At 42.3% G+C, this 18,257-nt stretch overlaps 1 protein-coding gene across 6 annotated transcripts in view; it reads right to left on the bottom strand.

Moving 5' to 3' along the window:
- The window catches only part of ARHGAP6 (Rho GTPase activating protein 6), a 246,277-nt gene that overhangs the window by 81,967 nt on the left and 146,053 nt on the right, over positions 1–18,257 (bottom strand). Inside the window, exon 1 of one of the 6 annotated variants that reach the window (XM_073902101.1) lies at positions 3,397–3,474. The exons of the other annotated variants lie outside the window; for them this stretch is intronic. The gene's annotated coding sequence lies outside the window, so the exon portion shown is untranslated. Of the gene's footprint in view, positions 1–3,396; positions 3,475–18,257 lie in introns of those variants that run through there. 6 annotated transcript variants of the gene reach the window in all.

Raw genomic sequence — 18,257 nt, 5'->3', positions numbered from 1 at the left:
CTCTGAGGCAGGTTTAGGGAATTAGGGTCATCACAAAGAACGGGGCTCCAGCGCCTTCATCATAAACCAGCATCCCCAGATGATTCTTATTTTTGCACAATGAAGGTTGAGACCCACTGGTACAGTGGTGAAGACTTGGGTTCGGATGGAGATGAGCTCTTTGGCAAGATGCAGAACATCCCTGAGCCTCAGTGCCCTCATCAATAAGATGGAGCAAAGAACAAGCCCACTTGCGGGTTTGCAGTGATCATATGAAACAGTGCAAGGCAATATCTTGGAGAGGGCTTTTTAGCTCCCAGCAAGCCCTGAATACGTGGTAATTAAAGTTACAATATTAATCATCATTCCTCTACATTTGCATCCCCCTTTTAAACCTGGCATGTTTAGGGACACCAAAAACTCTTAAGAAATGTGCATTGAATTCATGAATAAATGCGTCCACTGTGTGTCAGATGCCTTTTCTAGGTGTTTACAAGCTAGCCAGCTGGAATGTGGCTCCACATGGGTGAGGAGCAGAAGAAAAGACCAGATCAGTAAGTTAAGGCCCGAAAAATGGCACGCCATTCAGGTAAACCATACCAGGGGCTAAATTTCTTTTTAACCGTTTTCTACTGTTTGCACAGCCAAGGTTCCCAGATAATCACAGTGTGTTGCTGAAGCATGGCATAAGTTTAAATGCCAGGCTCGCAACCAACATTTCTGAGACTTTATTTATTTTTTGAGAGAGAGAATGAGAGACAGAGAGCACAAGAGGGAAGAGGGTCAGAGGGAGAAGCAGACTCCCCGCTGAGCAGGGAGCGCGATGCGGGACTCGATCCCGGGACTCCAGGATCACAACCTGAGCCGAAGGCCGTCGCTTAACCAACTGAGCCACCCAGGCGCCCGCAACCAACATTTCTGAAAAGGGCTGCCTAGTCCTTTATAACTCCAAAGCAAACACATCACCAATGACAAGGAACTCCCTTCTTCATGAGCTTCCGGGCAAAGCCAACCGTATCTGTGTAGCTGTCACACCCCTGTTTGGACTCTTAAAAGAAGTTATTCCTTGAAGAACTCAACAGAAGAACATTCGCTAATTTTTCTTCTCTTGATTTGTCATCCACTCCTTCTCAAAAGATCTTTAAGAAAATTTAACACCTCAGGGCGCCTGGGGGGCTCAGTCGTTAAGCGTCTGCCTTCGGCTCAGGTCGTGATCCCAGGGTCCTGGGATCGAGCCCCGAGTCTGGCTCCCTGCTGAGTGGGGAATCTGCTTCTCCCTCTCCCTCTCCCCCTGCCTGTGTTCCCTCTCTCGCTGTGTCTCTCTCTGTCAAATAAATAACTAAAATCTTAAAAAAGAAAAAAGAAAATTTAACACCTCTGTTACATCGGACACAATTTTAATGCTTTATTAATGTATTCTAGTCTGCTTTTTTTTTTTTTTTAAAGAAGGAATTTTAGAAAATTCTGAACACTTGGTAGGTATGGCAGTCCATTTTTACCAACTAGGCTGCTGGGGCTTAAATTCCACTTCTGCCACCTTCCCAAAACCTTGTGGCTTTTAGGAAGCTATTTTCCCTCCTATGTTTTGTTTTCCTACTCCATGACATAGGGATGATCACCAGCCAGGGGTTGGCAAGCAAGTGCCTGGGAACCAAATCCTGCCTACTGATTGCTTTTGTAAATAAAGGTTTATCGGAGCACAGCCGCACTCATTCACTTAGGTATTGTCTACTGCTGCTTTCGTTGGCCCGCAAAGCTGAAAATATTTACTATCTGGCCCTTCACAGAGAAAGTCTGCTGACCCCTGGACCAGACTAAAAGTAAAGGCACACCTATGATTAGGATTTGTCTTTAGGATCAACATTTTCCTCCTCTCCTAAGATTTTCTCTGGGCAACGTCCCAAAGGGCCTGCAAAGAAATCACACAACATAGTAAGAATTGGGGATATTGGAAAGTATGTAAAAGTCAGGGTGATACAAAAGTGGTTATCTGCACATGGCCCGTTCATCTAAATTACTGGTAAACCAAAGAAGTAGAAATGAACGTTGTCGAGCCAGTACTGTGCTAACACCATCCAAGAAAACAAAATGTCACTCACATCTCGTTTCCAATGGAAAGAACCTTTCTGATGGTTAGTATAAAGGGGATACAGCAACATATCGGGAGTCCCCAAAGGCAAAAACATCAGAACAAAAGGCCAATTTCATTTCTGTGCATCCTCAGTTGGATCGTGGACTAGTCTACCCACCACCAATTTAATTCTGAGTTTTAAGTTTCACTTGAATCTTGGATGGAGAGGACGTAATGCAGCCTGCACTGATCCCAGAGTGTGGAAAATGGAAATGTTTGCAAGAATTAGAAATTCTCAGTGACACGGCCAGCAGCTGATGGTTTTGCTTATCTCTCTACATTTTAATTTAGTTCACTGACATTAGAAATGGCAGACCTCCGGGCATGGATTGGACCTTGAAGATACCGCTAGCACTCATGGACAGCTCACTCTCTGCTAGTGAGCGCTCTAAGCCCTTCATTTGTGGTAGCTCCTTTCTTTCTTCCAGCAACTCTCAGGACTGTGTTACCATCATTATTCCCATACTTCAGACGAGGAAACATAGGCACGAGTCTTAAGTAACTTGTCAAGATCACACGCCTAGTAAGTGGCAGAGTTGGGATCCGAAGCCGGGCTGTGGGCTCCAGGATTCAGGCCCCAAACCGCTATATGCATTTCATCACTTCTCATGATAAATCGATCCAAACCCCTACGTTTACAAAGGAAGAAAGCAAGGTCCAAAGAACGTAGCTGGCCCCTACAATAGCAGAGCGGGACCTGGGACATAAGGGTCGCATTCTGCCTCTTTCCCCCACGGGGTCTTTTCATTATGAGACACAGCCTTATAGCAGGATAAGCCAGACAGTGTTTAAAAATCCAGGAGCTTACGGTTTTCCTCTTTTGTAAAATAGAGCACATTAGATTTTTTTTTTAATTAGCCTTATCTAATATCCAAGTTGTTCTCCAAAGCCCTTATTTATCATATCCACAGCAACTAAAATGTCGCACCGAGTTCAAGAAGTCTGGAGGAGAAGATAAGCCACTTTATTCTTTCAGAACTCAAAACGGCCTGTGCCGAAGCTTTTGCAGAAAGCAGCCCAGTTAATGCTGTTCCATGTCATCACGGCATGCTCCTCTCTGCTCCGCTTTGCTCATTTCAAGCTGCTCTAACATTATCAACTGATCTAAAAATAACATTCTCATAAATCTCCCCTGGCACAGACAGTACTTGGGCTGTTGCACATCTCAGACACGGATCAATCTACTTTTCTTCCCAAATCACAAGACAGATGTGTAAGAATCACAGCATTTTAGCACGATCATCTTCTCAAAAAGAAGTATAAGCATAGATATTTATATTGCTTACCCATAAATTATATTCGGCCGGGTCTGTGCTGTCCTAAATTAACCGAGCTAAGCTTGGAGTAGGAACTTGAGTCTATTTTGTTTGCTTTTTTTTTTTTTTTTTAATTATTCTTTTGGTGAAAGATGCAGCCTGCAATGGCAGATTACCACGGGTGTCTGAGAGATGGCCCAGCTCTGCGAGCTGGGACTCCTACGGTACCTTTTGTCTCCAGAGACCTCTGCTACCGTGAATCTTGGGACCAAAAAGGAAAAAAAAAAAAAAAGCAATCCTGTCATTGGACCATTGAGAAGTTCCTGTCCCTTCAGAACGAGGCAGGCTGTGTCACTGAGTGAGCGTGTGAGTGAGTCAGTCAGAGTGTGTGTGTGTGTGTGTGTGCGTGTGCGTGTGTGTGTGTGTGTGACAGAGAGAGAGAGAGAGAGAGAGAGAGAGAGAGAGAGAATGGGGGAGGGAGGGATGAAAAGAATGCAGAGAAATTGAAACTGGATTTCCTGATTTTCATTTTAATAAGATTATTTGGAAGAGATATTCTGGAGTGAGGAAAAGATTCCTCTTAAAAAAAAAAAATCCCCTTTTCCACAGGGATCTACGAATGGTAATTGGATTGTAACTGTGCAAACTGTCCTTATTAGGAATCAACCAAAGAATGTTGGAAGCCTCGGGTAAAACCCCTGAGAGCATGATAAAGCACATAGGACGCTTTCTTTGTGTAGGGCCAATTCTCAACTCTTAGATTATATTTTAAAACCACAGGCGTCTTCATTTTTCTAACACTAGGAAAAAAACATTGAAAAAGGAAAAGATTTCATTCTCTTTTATACTGAAGCATAACACATGCTCTGAATTTTATGCTCTTTGTGGAACAATAGTCCTTGAGAAGTTGTTCATTTCCTGAACAGAGGGTGTGGAGAGCAAGAGTGGATGTAATCACGTGGCCATGTTTAAGAGGGTGCAGGTGGGAGTTGGGGGTGGCGGGGAGAAATCCATAAAGAGCAGAAAGAAAAGGAAAGATTTTAAAAACATACCCCGATCGCTAATGACCTTGATCTCCATGTATGCCACATGGCACTGAGGCAAAAAAACAATTCAAAAAGGCATTTTTGTTTTCCAGTTGATACGAAGTTATATTCTCTTGTGGTCTCAAGTGAATTCCAAGTCTCACGGTGATTATAACTGACAAACTGAGAAATGATTTCATGGAACATCTTACTCAAAACTTAGAGATTTGGGTATGCTTTTTTTACTAGGATTCTGTGAGGCTAATCATCACTTGGTATAAGCCACACAAGCTTCTGTTGCTGCTGGTATTTATTTAGCAAGAGAAAGGCATTTAGAAACAATAAAATACATCAGATGGTTTTCTTTACTAGAACAATTACACTCAAAGAGAAATTCTGAGTCAAAATTTACCTGTCACTACATAAACCTTCACTTCCGTCCACTACCCCAAAAACTCCGATGTTGAAAATAGTCATCATTCCAGCAGAGAGTGGCTCATGTAATCTGGATACTTGCCAATGGGATTTAGACCGTCATTTAAATGTATTTCATATAATATTTCACATGCAATTGATAAACATGCAATTCATTTGTCATTGCCAGGCAGGTGACCTTTTAGGTTGTGAATACGTGAAAACAACATGTAGTTCTCATTGTGAGCTTTCTAAGTGCTCACAATGCTTTTTTGAAGCATTTTATGGGTGTTGATTCATTAACTGCTAAAAGAATTATAACGAGTGGGTTATATTACATCCCGTGTTACAGATGAGGAAACAGAAGTTCAGGGAGGTTAAGTAACTTGCCCAAAGATTCGAAGCTTGTAAGTACTGCACCTGTGATCCCAGCCACTATGAGGCTTACAAATTAACTGGATGGCAAAGCCACAGTCCACAGCCCACACCAGTCAGGGCCATGTCATAAGCATCTAATGAGAAATAGACACAGAAACTGAATAAGAATGATTACCTAAGACTGGAGTGGCCTGTTAAGTCAATTATGTAATGGTCAGGTCAACAAATGTTTCATAAGAAAGTGACCACTTATTTAAGTGAACAATGTCAAATAATCTCAAGAGACAACGTCTTGGGAAATTCCTAGTCTAAGAGTGGAATCAAGTAAGTCTGGTCTGGAGAGGAAATTCAGAAATAACGGAGAAGTTGTGTATCTCTTGGCATTCTTTGGAAAAACGCAGTCAAGCCAGAAAAACGAAGGGTTAAGATAAAGAATCTTCTTTTAATTAAATATCAGCTCTTTAAGTAGAACCCATAAGATGCCAAAAAGTCACCCCAACGACCTTAGAAATAAATATCGGGAAGCAATGGAAAGGTGCAATCCACGGAGGAGCTTGCTAACCAGAAATGCCTAGAATACAACAGCGATCCTTTATCCATTTGACTCTCCGTTAGGCAAGGGCGCCATGCAACAGCCTACCGCTTCAGAATCTATGCCCTTAAGTATTCACTCCACCTTCGTCTTTGGCTCTTCTTCTGGATTATTTCTGTGTAAGCCATCAGGGACATTTTGCACATTCAGGGCAAAAATATTACAGAACCACTCTGTGGTTCAAACTCTTGGGGTGAGTACATTCCCAATGACAACACTCTTTTGCTTAAAACCCTTTGACTGTCTTCTCTATGGTTCCAGGACAAAGCCCACATTCCTTAACACGGCATCATCCACTGCCCTGTGTGTTGATTTAAATGGAGTAAAATCAAGCAGTCACTGTGTAAGAAAAATGATAATAACAGAAATGTATTGAGCAGGTATTAAGTACTACGCAGTGTACATGGGTCATGCGTTTACTCCCTTCCAGAACGCTATGATACAGAGCAGGGGACGGAGGCACAGAAACAGAGGAAAAGGCTGATGGGCTGCTCACAGATTCTTTCACTCTTTCCTAGCTTCCTCCGCAGGTAGCAGCAGTCGTATGACTAAGCCCTAGCCGACGACGGTGGGAGAAAGCGATAAGCTTCACTTCTGGCCCATGAAAGCCTGGCGACAACAGTTCTCAGAGCTCCATGAGGCAGTCTCAGGCAGAAACCACACTTCCCGTTGGTGTCCTAGCGTCCTCTGCCCTTCAGTCCCTGCTGGCCCTGTGGTTTGCTTGAAGCAATCGAATGTGGCAGAAATGATGCTGAGGTTATTGTGGACCTAAGACCTAAGAGGGCCTGGCTAATTCTGCTTCTGCATCCTTGGGACCCTCCTACAACCATGTCCTAAGTGTCGCTACTATGCTGGAGAGACCATGTGGAGAGAGACTGTAAAGCTCAGCTGTCCCAACGTTTCCGTGAAATCCAGCCTCCAGCCGACCTCCCGGTTGAGCAAAGCCTCCTGAGCGACCACTGTCAAGGCCAGCAGAAAGGCAGAGCTGAGCCCAGGTCCGACCACAGAACCACGAGCAAATAAAATGGTCGTTGTTTTAAGCACCAAAGTTTGGGGCAGTGTGTGATGCAACCACAGATAACCAAATCAACATCTTCCTGTGGTGAACAGAGCAGAGCCCGGGTCCTTGAAACCGTGTTTGAAGCATAGCCATCCCAGCAGCTGTGGACACCGGGACAACATGAGGGACAGAGACACTTGCACAGTGGGATTTGGGGATGTATGTCATGTAGCAGCTAACCTTACCTTCCTGAACCTACAGCATCTGACTCTGGAGTCCTAGACCCTGCAACCTCTCCCATACGTCTCCCCACCGAACTGCCTAACAGCTCATTCCTTGACTTTCTACATTTTTACGTGGAAAGAAAGTAGCTGGTCAGCTGGATGATAAAATAAAAGCTAATCTTTATAAATCATTTTGCAGATTATGTAGAAAGTCTTTTATGAGCAAGCAGATAAATGTATGTCTAATGGCATCCTTCAGTTTTCAATATACAGTCAATATTCAGAAACAGGTGATGCTTTTATCTTTCAGAATTACAACTCCATCTGATAAAATGGCATAATGAAATTTCATTTAGATTACATTCATTACTGATAAATTGGTCCAATTAATCTCTTTTGACCAATACCATAGAATTGGCACTTAAGGCCTTCATATTTTCTGATTATACATTAAAAATGCAAATTGTGAAGGACATTTTAGTCCTGCTGCTACCTTAAAGCACACAATGAAAATGTGGTATCTTTTAGTTTAATTATCTATCAGACCCTACCTTTGGATTGATCAGAATTTGCGGAGGTGGGGTGTCAAGTACAAGCACGGAAGGAGGACTCTGCATTCTCTTGCTCCTGTCATTTGCTTCTTAAACCGTAGCTCTCTCTCTGTCCTATCCTGCCCCCGGCACTTGACCTTGGTCTAATCTCTAGCAACCTCCTGCTACTACTGTGACCCATTTGCAGGGAGAGTGAATTTTAGCTCCTTCAGATCTAAAAACCTACCATCAAAGCAAAGTATTAGGTAACTGGGAAGTTACTGACGGCCACAGATCCGAAATAGTCAAAACCATAATAAAAAACATCTAACAGTTAGTGCTCACTGCCTCCATGGATACTTGCTATATAGTCTAGGAGGCAGATATTAGGATTCGCCCCGTTTTGCAGATGAGAAAACGGAGACAAAGGGAACTTAAATAACCCGAACGACTAGGGAGTAAGGAGTTCAAACCTAGGTGGTCTGTTTCTAAATGCAACGGGTTTAACCCTTAGGCTACATCCCCGGCGAGCCAGTGACCTTCCCCCCCACCCCCCCGAATTCCTTATGGACTGAGTGTCCAAAGGAAAAAAAAAAAAAGAAGAAGAAGAAAAGCTGTTGAGGCAACTGCCTCCAGAAGCAAGGGGAGGGACTGGGGGTTTGTTTTCAGGAAAGAGGAGCAGGCATTTTAGAAAACTTCCGGAGTGTCGTATCCTTTGCCAGTAGGAATACACACCCTACATTTTGGGGCAGAGGTGTAACACGAGGAAAGGGGCGTTTGAGGAAAGGTGAATGAGGCAGAGTGGTGCAGAACAGCTAGGAAGGGGCTAGTGAGAGTGAGCAAACCTGGAGGTCTACAGTGTGAGCGGAAAATGGAGGCCCCACGCACGACATCGACTGACAAAACGAGGCTTCCGGCAGCCATAACACAGGCACCCCTTAGGGAGGCTTTCTTTAGGAGAGTCCCTCAATTTTTCCAAGAAATGTGGATCCCCAGGGGGGCAGGTCCAGTATTGTACTGGGAGAAATGCCTTCGGGGGGACAGTGAGAAATCCGCGTGTCATTTTATGTGTCGGGGAGGGTAGACCTAGAAAAGAGCATCCTCTTCCCCTTCTCACAGAGACGTACGGACATGACGTCACCGGCTTTCGTACGCCTCAGAGAGCGGCCCTTCTTCTGCAGGCTGCTCCTTCTACCCACATTGCAAAGGAAAGCTGAGTTCTAAGAATGAATGCTGCAGGTTTCACCCAAAAAAGGGCACTCAGCTGAGAGGACACTCGTTTTGGGGATGATGTCACAGGGAGGCTCCGCAGAGCAGGTCATTTATTCAGACCTGGGCGGATCCACTGCTCACCAAACAAGGAATGCATCTGGGGAACAAGATTATCTACAAGATACAGGGATGCTGAAGTAATGTTCTCCCAAACCGGAGAACTCAATCCCCCATCAGATGTTTCTAAATCAGCAGGAAATAAAGCAAGCCTTAAGGAGAGATGACTATCCTGGGGCGCCTGGGTGGCTCAGTCGGTTAAGCGTCTGCCTTCGGCTCAGGTCGTGATCCCAGGGTCCTGGGATGGAGCCCCGCATCCGGGCTCCCTGCTCTGCGGGGAGTCTGCTCCTCCCTCTCCTTCTGTGCTCTCCCTCCCTCTCTCTCTCTTTCAAATAAATAAATAAAATCTTTAAAAAAAAAAAAAAAGGAGAGATGACTATCCTATTTAGGAGAGGGAAATCTCTACACTGGAAACTCGTGGGCAAAACAAAATAGGCAACAACAACAGCACATACCAAAGTGAATTCCGTTCTGGTTTCTCATTTCAACGCTACAATTGACAACTTTTTCTTTCATCAGTTGCACCTAACACCCCGCAAAGTCTCCTCTCACTGAGGGTTTTCTCTAACAGGAAAGGAAAACAACTTTGTACAGATTACGTTAGACTTAATAAACTCATTACCTGAATGAGTTAGTTTCGAGTATCATCAAGTGTATGAACATCGGTCACCCCTGACCTGGGCCCAAAATGTGAGCTGTGGTTGATCAGCCTCTCAGTTTCAGTTTAAAATAACTCATCTTCTTAAACTCGCTCAATAAGTAGTTCAAAATCAGCACGAATTGCTGTAATTCCTCAGCCTGAATGGGAAAAAGCAACTTATACATTTCAGCCAAAGGCTGGTGGTTAACTCATCTAACTAAACCTTGAGTTGTTGAGCAAATAAGCAAGCAAGCTATTTTAAATAAAAATATATGCATCCGCATTGCTAGACAGCCAAAAGAGTCCAGCTTTAATAATATTCTTGGAATATTTGCTTCAAAAGCAAAATTATTTCCAGTGCAAGTGGCAGCAAATGTGAGAACAAACTCTGTAAGGACCTACAGTTCTCTAACCTGGTTGTACATTAGAATTACTTGGTGCATACCTCAATTAAAAGAGAAAAGAAAAAGGAAAAGAAAAAGAAAAGCATTACTTGGTGTGGTTTTCAAAAAATGCCCATGCCCACACACCCCTCCAGACCAGCGAGGTCCAACAGACCTTTCCATGATGAATGGAAAATTTTTGTTTGTACTGCCTAATATGGTGGCCCCTGGCGACCCGCGGCTGATGAGCACTTGAGATGTGGCTAGTGGAATGGAATCATTTAATTTTTAGTTTTCTTAAGTCTTCATTGATTTAAATGTAAATAGCCACAGTGGCTAGTGGCTACTGTACTGGACAGCACAGGTATAGAGCAAAACAGCTAGGATCTTTAGTGTTGGGGCTCGGGCTTTGGTAGGTTTACAAAGCTCTCTGGGGGATTCTAGTGAGCAGTCCAAGATGAGAACCACTGCAATGGCCTGGGATTAAGGAAACCAGCATGGTGGCAAATTCCTTGCTCTTTTTCCTTTCCTTTTTTCTCCAAATTCCACGAAGCATTTGCCACGGACCTTTGCCGCTCTCCCTCCTGCTTCCACACCTCCCCTCTCGAACCCTCCACACTTCCCCGTGATACGTGCTCTCTCTCTATATTCCTTCATCCACTGACCCTGCCAGATTTCTCTGACACCAAGGGCAGATTCTTACCCTTTTCCCTTCTAATATAAATAATCCCTAATAATACTACCGATTGGGAATTAAATCCCCCAACTTGTGCACCCATAATTTAAAACTGTTTTTCCTTTGTTCAAGTTTGATCCAGATGCCACTTTCTACGATTTCCACCACGGATGCCACAGGGAATATTTCTAATGGTCATGCGGTTTGGGGGCAGTGTGATAAGCAGGTCTCATGTGCTCATTTGCAGCTGTGTCCTTCCAACGGGACATGGTGTTACAGCACCGCGGCCGCACGGAGGGCTCTGTGGTCTGACTGCCTTAAAGTCCAGCTCGGCCCACAACTAGCCACATGGGTATCTAACCATTCCCAACCTCAGTTACCTGCTCCGGGAAGTGCAGATAAAGAAGGGTCCTGTGGGGAAGGTGGAGCAATGCATGTCATTTGCATGATGAATGAGACACGGGCGACACACCCACTATCCCTACAGCCAGATTTGGAATCCTCACCCCCCCCCCCCCGCAACACACACACAATTTTGTGGTGAGTAAAACAAATAGCAGGGCAAACTTTTCCGGAGGAAGTCACAGAATTCCTAAAAGCATCCTCTAAGCACATGATTAATTAACGTGGCAATATGAAGACCATTTAGAAAGTGGTTAATGAGGAAAAAAAGAATATGCTAATGTGATTTTTAAAAAATATTCAACTTATTTATTTTAACGAGTCTTCATTTTTATTGACTCATTACCAGTTAATATTTTTTTAAAGATTTTATTTATTTATCTGACAGGGAGAGACACAGTGAGAGAGGGAACACAAGCAGGGGGAGTGGGAGAGAAGCAGGCTTCTCACGAAGCAGGGAGCCCAATGCGAGGCTCGATCCCAGGACCCTGGGCTCATGACCTGAGCTGAAGGCAGACGCTTAATGACTGAGCCACCCAGGCGCCCCTCACTACCAGTTAATATTAATGGAACAAGGAAGGGTGTGCTAATACACATCACCTTATTCATAAAAATGGTAAGACTCAGAATTCCAGAGTTCAGTGATAGCAACAGGAAGAGCATACTGTACAATTTTCAGGCACATAACACCTCGCCGACCTTTCCATAAATCGAAACGGCCGTAGCCTGACATGTCCCAATGTTGTTTCCACTCACAAGCAGCACTGATTCATGTTCACATTTTCCACACTGAGTTCTGCTGCCTTCCTCCTTATTAAATATCCATCTATGGGTAGAACAACTTTTTAATGTTAAAAAATACAAAATTACAGACCATTAGCACCATGAGAGTTTGGAGTCAACACAACTATTAATGGTAGCCTTGCTCATCGGTGACTCGCCGCACAGATAAGCTAAGCTGGGGGCTATGCTCCACCCTCAGGGGATTTAGATATGTGAGGAATAACTAACATTTCTTATGGATGTACAGACGTAGGCATCATTATTTCTAGCCCTAATCACGTACTCCCTGCTTTAATTGTTAAATAACTTTATGAGGTAAGGTCTATTGATATGTACCCATCTCACAGATGAGGAAAAATCAAGGGCCAGGAGGTTAAATAACTTGCCCAAGGCAATAGAATGCAAGTGACAGAGCTGGGATTCAAAATGGTAGGCCTTAACCCCAGGGTTTGGGGTCTTAACCATCACCCTACGCTACCTGCCTGTGAGTCCCGTACCTTTCTCTCAAGGAGTGGCAAGGTATGACTCATCAGAATGAAATCCTCTCTCATTTCGTTTTCCTACAAAGTCAAATTCCAAAGTCTGTAAATTATCTACTATGAGTAATATTACTTCTAACACATTGAGTGAGGCATGACTTGACCTTGAGATGCCAACTGCTGATCTACAGCAGGGAGGGACAAAGTCCAGCCCCAGCCATATCCAGCCTCCCGCCTGTTTTTATAAACTAGAGCCCAGGCAGGCCCATTTATTTCCATCTTGTGTGGGGCTGTGTCCTGATACAAGGGCAGAGTTGAGAGGTTGCACTAGAGATGTATGACTCCCAATGCCTATAATTATGATCTGGCCCTTTACAGAAAAAGTTTGCTGACCTCGTCCTCGACCCACTGAAAAATCACCGGACCAGTAGTACGGGAAATGATGGAGTTTCCTAGGGCGTTTCACTGTTTCCAACAGCAAGGGAACGGCCTCTTTTTACAACGATCATTACAACATAAACATATGTATGTATGAGCAGATGGGTCGATAGAGATCGCTCAACAGCTTATTTTTCCTACATGTTTCTTTTAAGGATCCAAATGGCCTAGATGCTTAAGATGTGTAGGGAATCACTTGTGATGTCTCACAGAGAGAAGCAAGAGGAGGACTGGGAATGTTTAAATGTCACTTATTTTTCCAGAAAACTCTAACTTCCTATGATACCTCCCTTCTATCTAATCATCACTCACCACCCCCCCCCCCACATTTCAGCTATTTTCTTGATTCTGATTTAAACATCAATTCTCTGCATTTGTGCCTTTTCTCCCTCGCTGGACTGTACATTCTGGAAGGATAGACACAGCACTTAGAAGAAATAGCACTTGAGCTTTGTGCTTTTGCATATCTGTTGGTTGAAAGAAAGCTCTTGGGAAAGAACACTTCTGCGTCTATACAGAAAACTATTTGTGTCTATTAGCATGGAAATAAGACCAGCGGGTAATATTTATATTTAGGACGTTTGTTCTAAAAGTAGCTAAAATCACTTCCAGTAAAAATGAAAAAAAATCTTGCTTCCTGGCTTTTACTATCAAGTGTCAAACCATGTAAGAGGGACATGTGAACAGAGAGAAACTAATTGGCAGAATGACACAAAATGCCAGGTATGACATAAAAACAAACCATCTGAACTTACTGGAACAGATCTTGAGTTTTTAGTTGCCATGTTTCAGACTTTTTTTCTGGAAATGTTTTCTTCTAAATATACTACTTTTAAAAATGATAAAAAGTGTTTCACTGACCTGGCTAAACGTTTTTTTGCATAAGGAAAATAATGCTTCCTTTGAGCGATGAAACATACAGGAACTGAAGTTTTTCAAAAATAAATATAGTAATATATGATGGGGGCTTGGAGAGTTGTAATTAATGGGTGCATTTTTAATGGACTTTATTTTTTAGGGCAGTTTCAGTTTCACAGCAAACCTGAGTAGAAGGTACAGGTATTTCCCGAATATTCCTTGCCCCACACATGCACAGCCTACCCCACTATCAACATCCTCCCCCGAGGGGACATTTGTACAACTGATGAGCCTACACTGACACGTCATCATCACCCAGAGTCCACAGTTTACATTAGGGTTCACTCTTGGTGTTGCATGTTCTATCGGTCTGGAGAAATGTATAATGCCATGTATTTATAATCATAGTATCATACAGAGTATTTTCACTGGCCTAAAAATCCTCTGCGCTCTACCTACTCATCCCGCTCTCCCTTCTAACCCCTGGCAACCACTGATCTTTTTATGGTCTCCATAGTTTTGCCTTTTCCAGAATGTCAGGTAGTTGGAATCATATAGTATGCAGCCTTTTCAGACTGGCCTCTTTCCCTTAGTAATGTGCATTGAAGGTTCTCCCATGTTTTTTCATGGCTTGATAGCTCATTTCTTTTTAGCACCAAGTAATATTCCACTGTCTGGATGTGCCACAGTTTATTTATCCATTCACCTACTGAAGGACATCCCGGTTGCTTCCAGGTTTTGCCCATGATGAATAAACATCCACATGCAGGTTTTTGTGTGGACATAAGTTTTCAGTTCCTTTGGGTAAATACCAAGGAGCGTAATTGCTGGATAGTCTGATAAGAGTATCTTCAGTTTTGTGGAAATTGCCAAACTGTCTTCCAAAGTGGCTGCGCCAGTTTGTATGCTCACCAGCAATGTACCAGAGATCCTGTTGCTCCATATCCTCACCAGCACTTGATGTCATCAGTGTTCCAGGTTTGGGCCATTATAGTAGGTGTGTAGTGGTATCTCACTGTTGTTTTAACTTGCATTTCCATGATCACATATGACTTTCCATGTGCTTATTTGGCATCTGTATATCTTCTTTGGTGAGGTCTGTTAAAGTATTTGGCCCATATTTTATCTTGTTGGTTTTCTTATTGAGAGTTTTAAGAGTTCTTTGTATATTTTGCACAATAGTTCTTTATCAGATATGTATTTTGTGAGTATTTTCTCCCTCTCTGTGACTTGTCTTCTTATTCTTTTGACATTGTCTTTCAGTGAACAGAAGATTTTAGTTTTAGTAAAGTCCAGCTTATCAATTACTTATTTCATGGACTGTGCATTTGGTTTTGTTATCTAGAAAGTTATCACCATACCCAAGGTCATCTGGGTTTTCTCCTGTGTTACATTCCAGGAGTTTTATAGTTTTGCATTTTACATTTAGGTCTGTGATCCATTTTAAGTTAATTTTTGTGAAGGGTACAAGGTTTATGTCATGATTTTTTCTTTTTTTTCGGTATGTGGACGTCCAGTTGTTCCAGCACCACTTGTTGGAAAGACTATCTTTGCTCCATTGTATTGCCTTTGTTCCTTTGCCAAAGATCAGTGACTGTATTTATGTGGGTCTATTTCTGGGCTTTCTATTCTGTTCCATTGATCTATTTGTCTATTCTCCTGCCAATACCACATTGTCTTGATGCCTGCCATTTTATACTAAGTCTTGAAGTCAGGCAGTGTCAGTTCTCCCAACTATATTTTTCTCCTTCAATATTGTGCTGGCTATTCTGGGTCTTTTGCCTCCTCATATAAAATTTGGAGTCACTTTGCCAATATCCATAAAATAGCTTGCAGGGATTTTGATTGGAATTGCCTTGACTCTATAGATCAAGTTGAGAAGAACCGACATCTTGACAATATTGAATCTTCCTATCCATGAACATGGGATATCTCTCCATTAATTTAGCTCTTTGTTTTTATTCATCAGAGTTTTGTGGTTTTCCTCATATAGATGTACATAATTTTGTTAAATTTTTGCCTAAGTATTTCATTTTCAGGGGTGCCAATGTAAATGGTATCGTGGTTTTAATTTCAAACTCTATTTGTTCATTGCTGGTACATAGGAAAGCAGTTGGCTTTTGTATATTAACTTTGTATGCCACAACCTTGCTATAATTACTTATCAGCTCCAGAAGGGTTTTTTTGCTGATTGTTTCATATTTTTTACATAGCTAATCACATCATCTGTGAACCTGGTGGAGATCCAGGAAGTAAAACCCACAAAATTGTAAGGGTCTCCTGATGACTGGGTCTCCCTGGAGTTTTTAACTCTCAAAGTTGTCCACACTGAGCCTCTAGCAATCCATCAATTACAGTTCAGGTTTTCCTACCCTGGCACTGGCTCCTTTGGCGATTGCTGCTCCAATAAGTTTGATTCTCTATATTTACCTGTCGGTCTCTCCAATTTTTAGAGGCAGCAGTTTGCCCTATGACCTCACTTCTCCTATGGATCTAAGAAGAGTTGTTGATTTTTCAGTTTGTTCAAACTTGTACTTGTTCAGACTTGTACTTGAAGTGGTGGCTTCTAAGCTTCTATGTCCCAGACCAAATACCCAAAGTTCTGATGCAATTTTTTTTTTAGATAAAATTTACTACCATAAAATTTACCATTTAAAGTATATGACTCAATGGTTTTTTTTTTTTAGTATAGTCACAGATTTATGCAAACATTACCATTATTTAATTCCAGAATACTTTCATCACCCCAAAAAGAAACCCTAAACCAATTAGCAGTCACTCTCCATTCTCTTCTCACCCCAGGCCCTGACCACCGTTAATCTATTCTATGTCGCTATGGACTTGCCTATTCTTTACTTTTAATATAAGTGGAATTATACAATACATGGCCTTTTGTTTCCAGTTTCTTTCTCTTAGCATGTTTTCAGGGTTCCTCCATGTTGTAGCATGTAACAGTACTTCATTCCTTTTTATGGTTGAATAATATTCATTGTATGGATATACCAAATTTTGTTTTATCATTTATTAGTCGATGGACATTTGGGTTGCTTCCACACTTTGGCCATTATGAATAAAGCAGCTGTGAATATTCATGTACAAATTTTCATGCGAACATATGGTTTCCATTCTCTTGGGTATATGCCTAGGAGTGGAATTGCTGGGTCATACGATAACTCAAATAGCTCAACAAAAAGAACAACAAAAACTTAAACAACATGGGTTGAAACACCAAGGTCTAAAAATATTTTTTAGTGTAAAACTCATTTTCCACCTCATTCCCTTCATAAGAGATAAAATAGCAACAACCTCAAGCAAACCCATACAGTGTTTCCATTCCATACAGACTGGCCATCAGAGCTTTTACCAAGCAGTGAGAAGAAACAATATCCTTCAGTTTCTTTTCTTTTCACAAGCTGATGATCATGAATAGCTTGAAAAATTTAAACATTGCGGTAGCATTCATTTTTAAGCTTTTATTTAAAGCATTCATTTTTTTTTTTTTTTAGAAATTAACCAGGTGATGGCTATACCAAAAAAAGCAAATAAAGCCTTTAGTCCCTTTATGTTCATATTTTAATTTCAAAGACTAACTGTTAATATCTACTCTGGTCATTTCACATAAAACAAAGTACAGTTCAGAGCCTAGTTCATTTCAAGGAAATATTCTTGTCTACATCAGGAGAGAAGCTAAAAATAAAATGTTGCACTGATTAGTTCAATAGCCTTGTCTTAATTGCTCTTCTGGTCTTTGATTTTATTGCTCCTGGCGGGGGGCGGGGTGGAAGAACTTAATACCTCTTGCAAGATAGTCATTCTGTGCCATAAGAGTTGATAGGAGGCAAATAAATGAGGAAGATAATCACTTGAGTGTCTTTCTGGCTCTACGGAACACTACACCTCACCCTCCAGGGTTGAGAAACAGAGAAGCCACTGGGACAGATAAAGTGGATGGCAGAATAAATGGACCCCACCCCCCCCAAGATGTTCACACTCCAATTTCTGGAACCTGGAAATATGCTGCCTCACATGGCAAAACGGACTCTGCTGATGTAATTAAGTTAATGACTCTGAGATGGAGAGAGTCTCTAGGATTATCCCAGGTGGGCCCAATGTGAACACATGGGTCCTTAAAATAGGAGGCCCTTTTCTAGTAGAGTTCAGAGTGAGAGGGAGATGACTATAGTGAAGTGGTCAGAGAGATGCAACATTTCTGGCTTTGAAGATGGAGATAGGGTGCCACGAGCTAAGGAATATAAGTGGCTTCCAAAAGCAAGAAAAGGCAAAGAAATAGATTCTCCCCTAGAGCTTCCAGAAGAAATGCAGCCCTGTTGTCACGGTGATTTTACTCCAGCGAGACCTGTGTCAGATTTCTAACCTAGATCTGTAAGATAATAGGTATGCAGTGTTCTAAGCCACTAAGTTTATGCTACTTTGTCATACCAGCGATAGAAAATGAATACACGGGCACCTGGGTGGCTCAGTTGGTTAAGCAACTGCCTTCAGCTCATGTCATGAGCCTGGGTCATGACTGAGTCCCGCATCGGACTCCCTGCTCAGCAGGGAGTCTGCCTCTCCCTCTGACCCTCCCCCCTCTCATGCTCTCTCTCTCTCTCTCATTCTCTCTCTCTCAAATAAATAAATAAAATCTTTAAAAAAAATTTTTTAAAGAAAAAAAGACAATGAATACAGAAGGAATCAGGAAATTTCTATGTCTACAAGGGACTCATAAATCATTTCAAG

This window comes from Callorhinus ursinus, unplaced genomic scaffold, assembly GCF_003265705.2.
Source record: "Callorhinus ursinus isolate GAN/ISIS: 27379988/994484 unplaced genomic scaffold, GSC_fseal_2.0 scaffold16, whole genome shotgun sequence".
Classification (NCBI taxonomy): Eukaryota; Metazoa; Chordata; class Mammalia; order Carnivora; family Otariidae; genus Callorhinus; species Callorhinus ursinus.
This window is presented reverse-complemented; position numbering and strand designations above follow the sequence as displayed.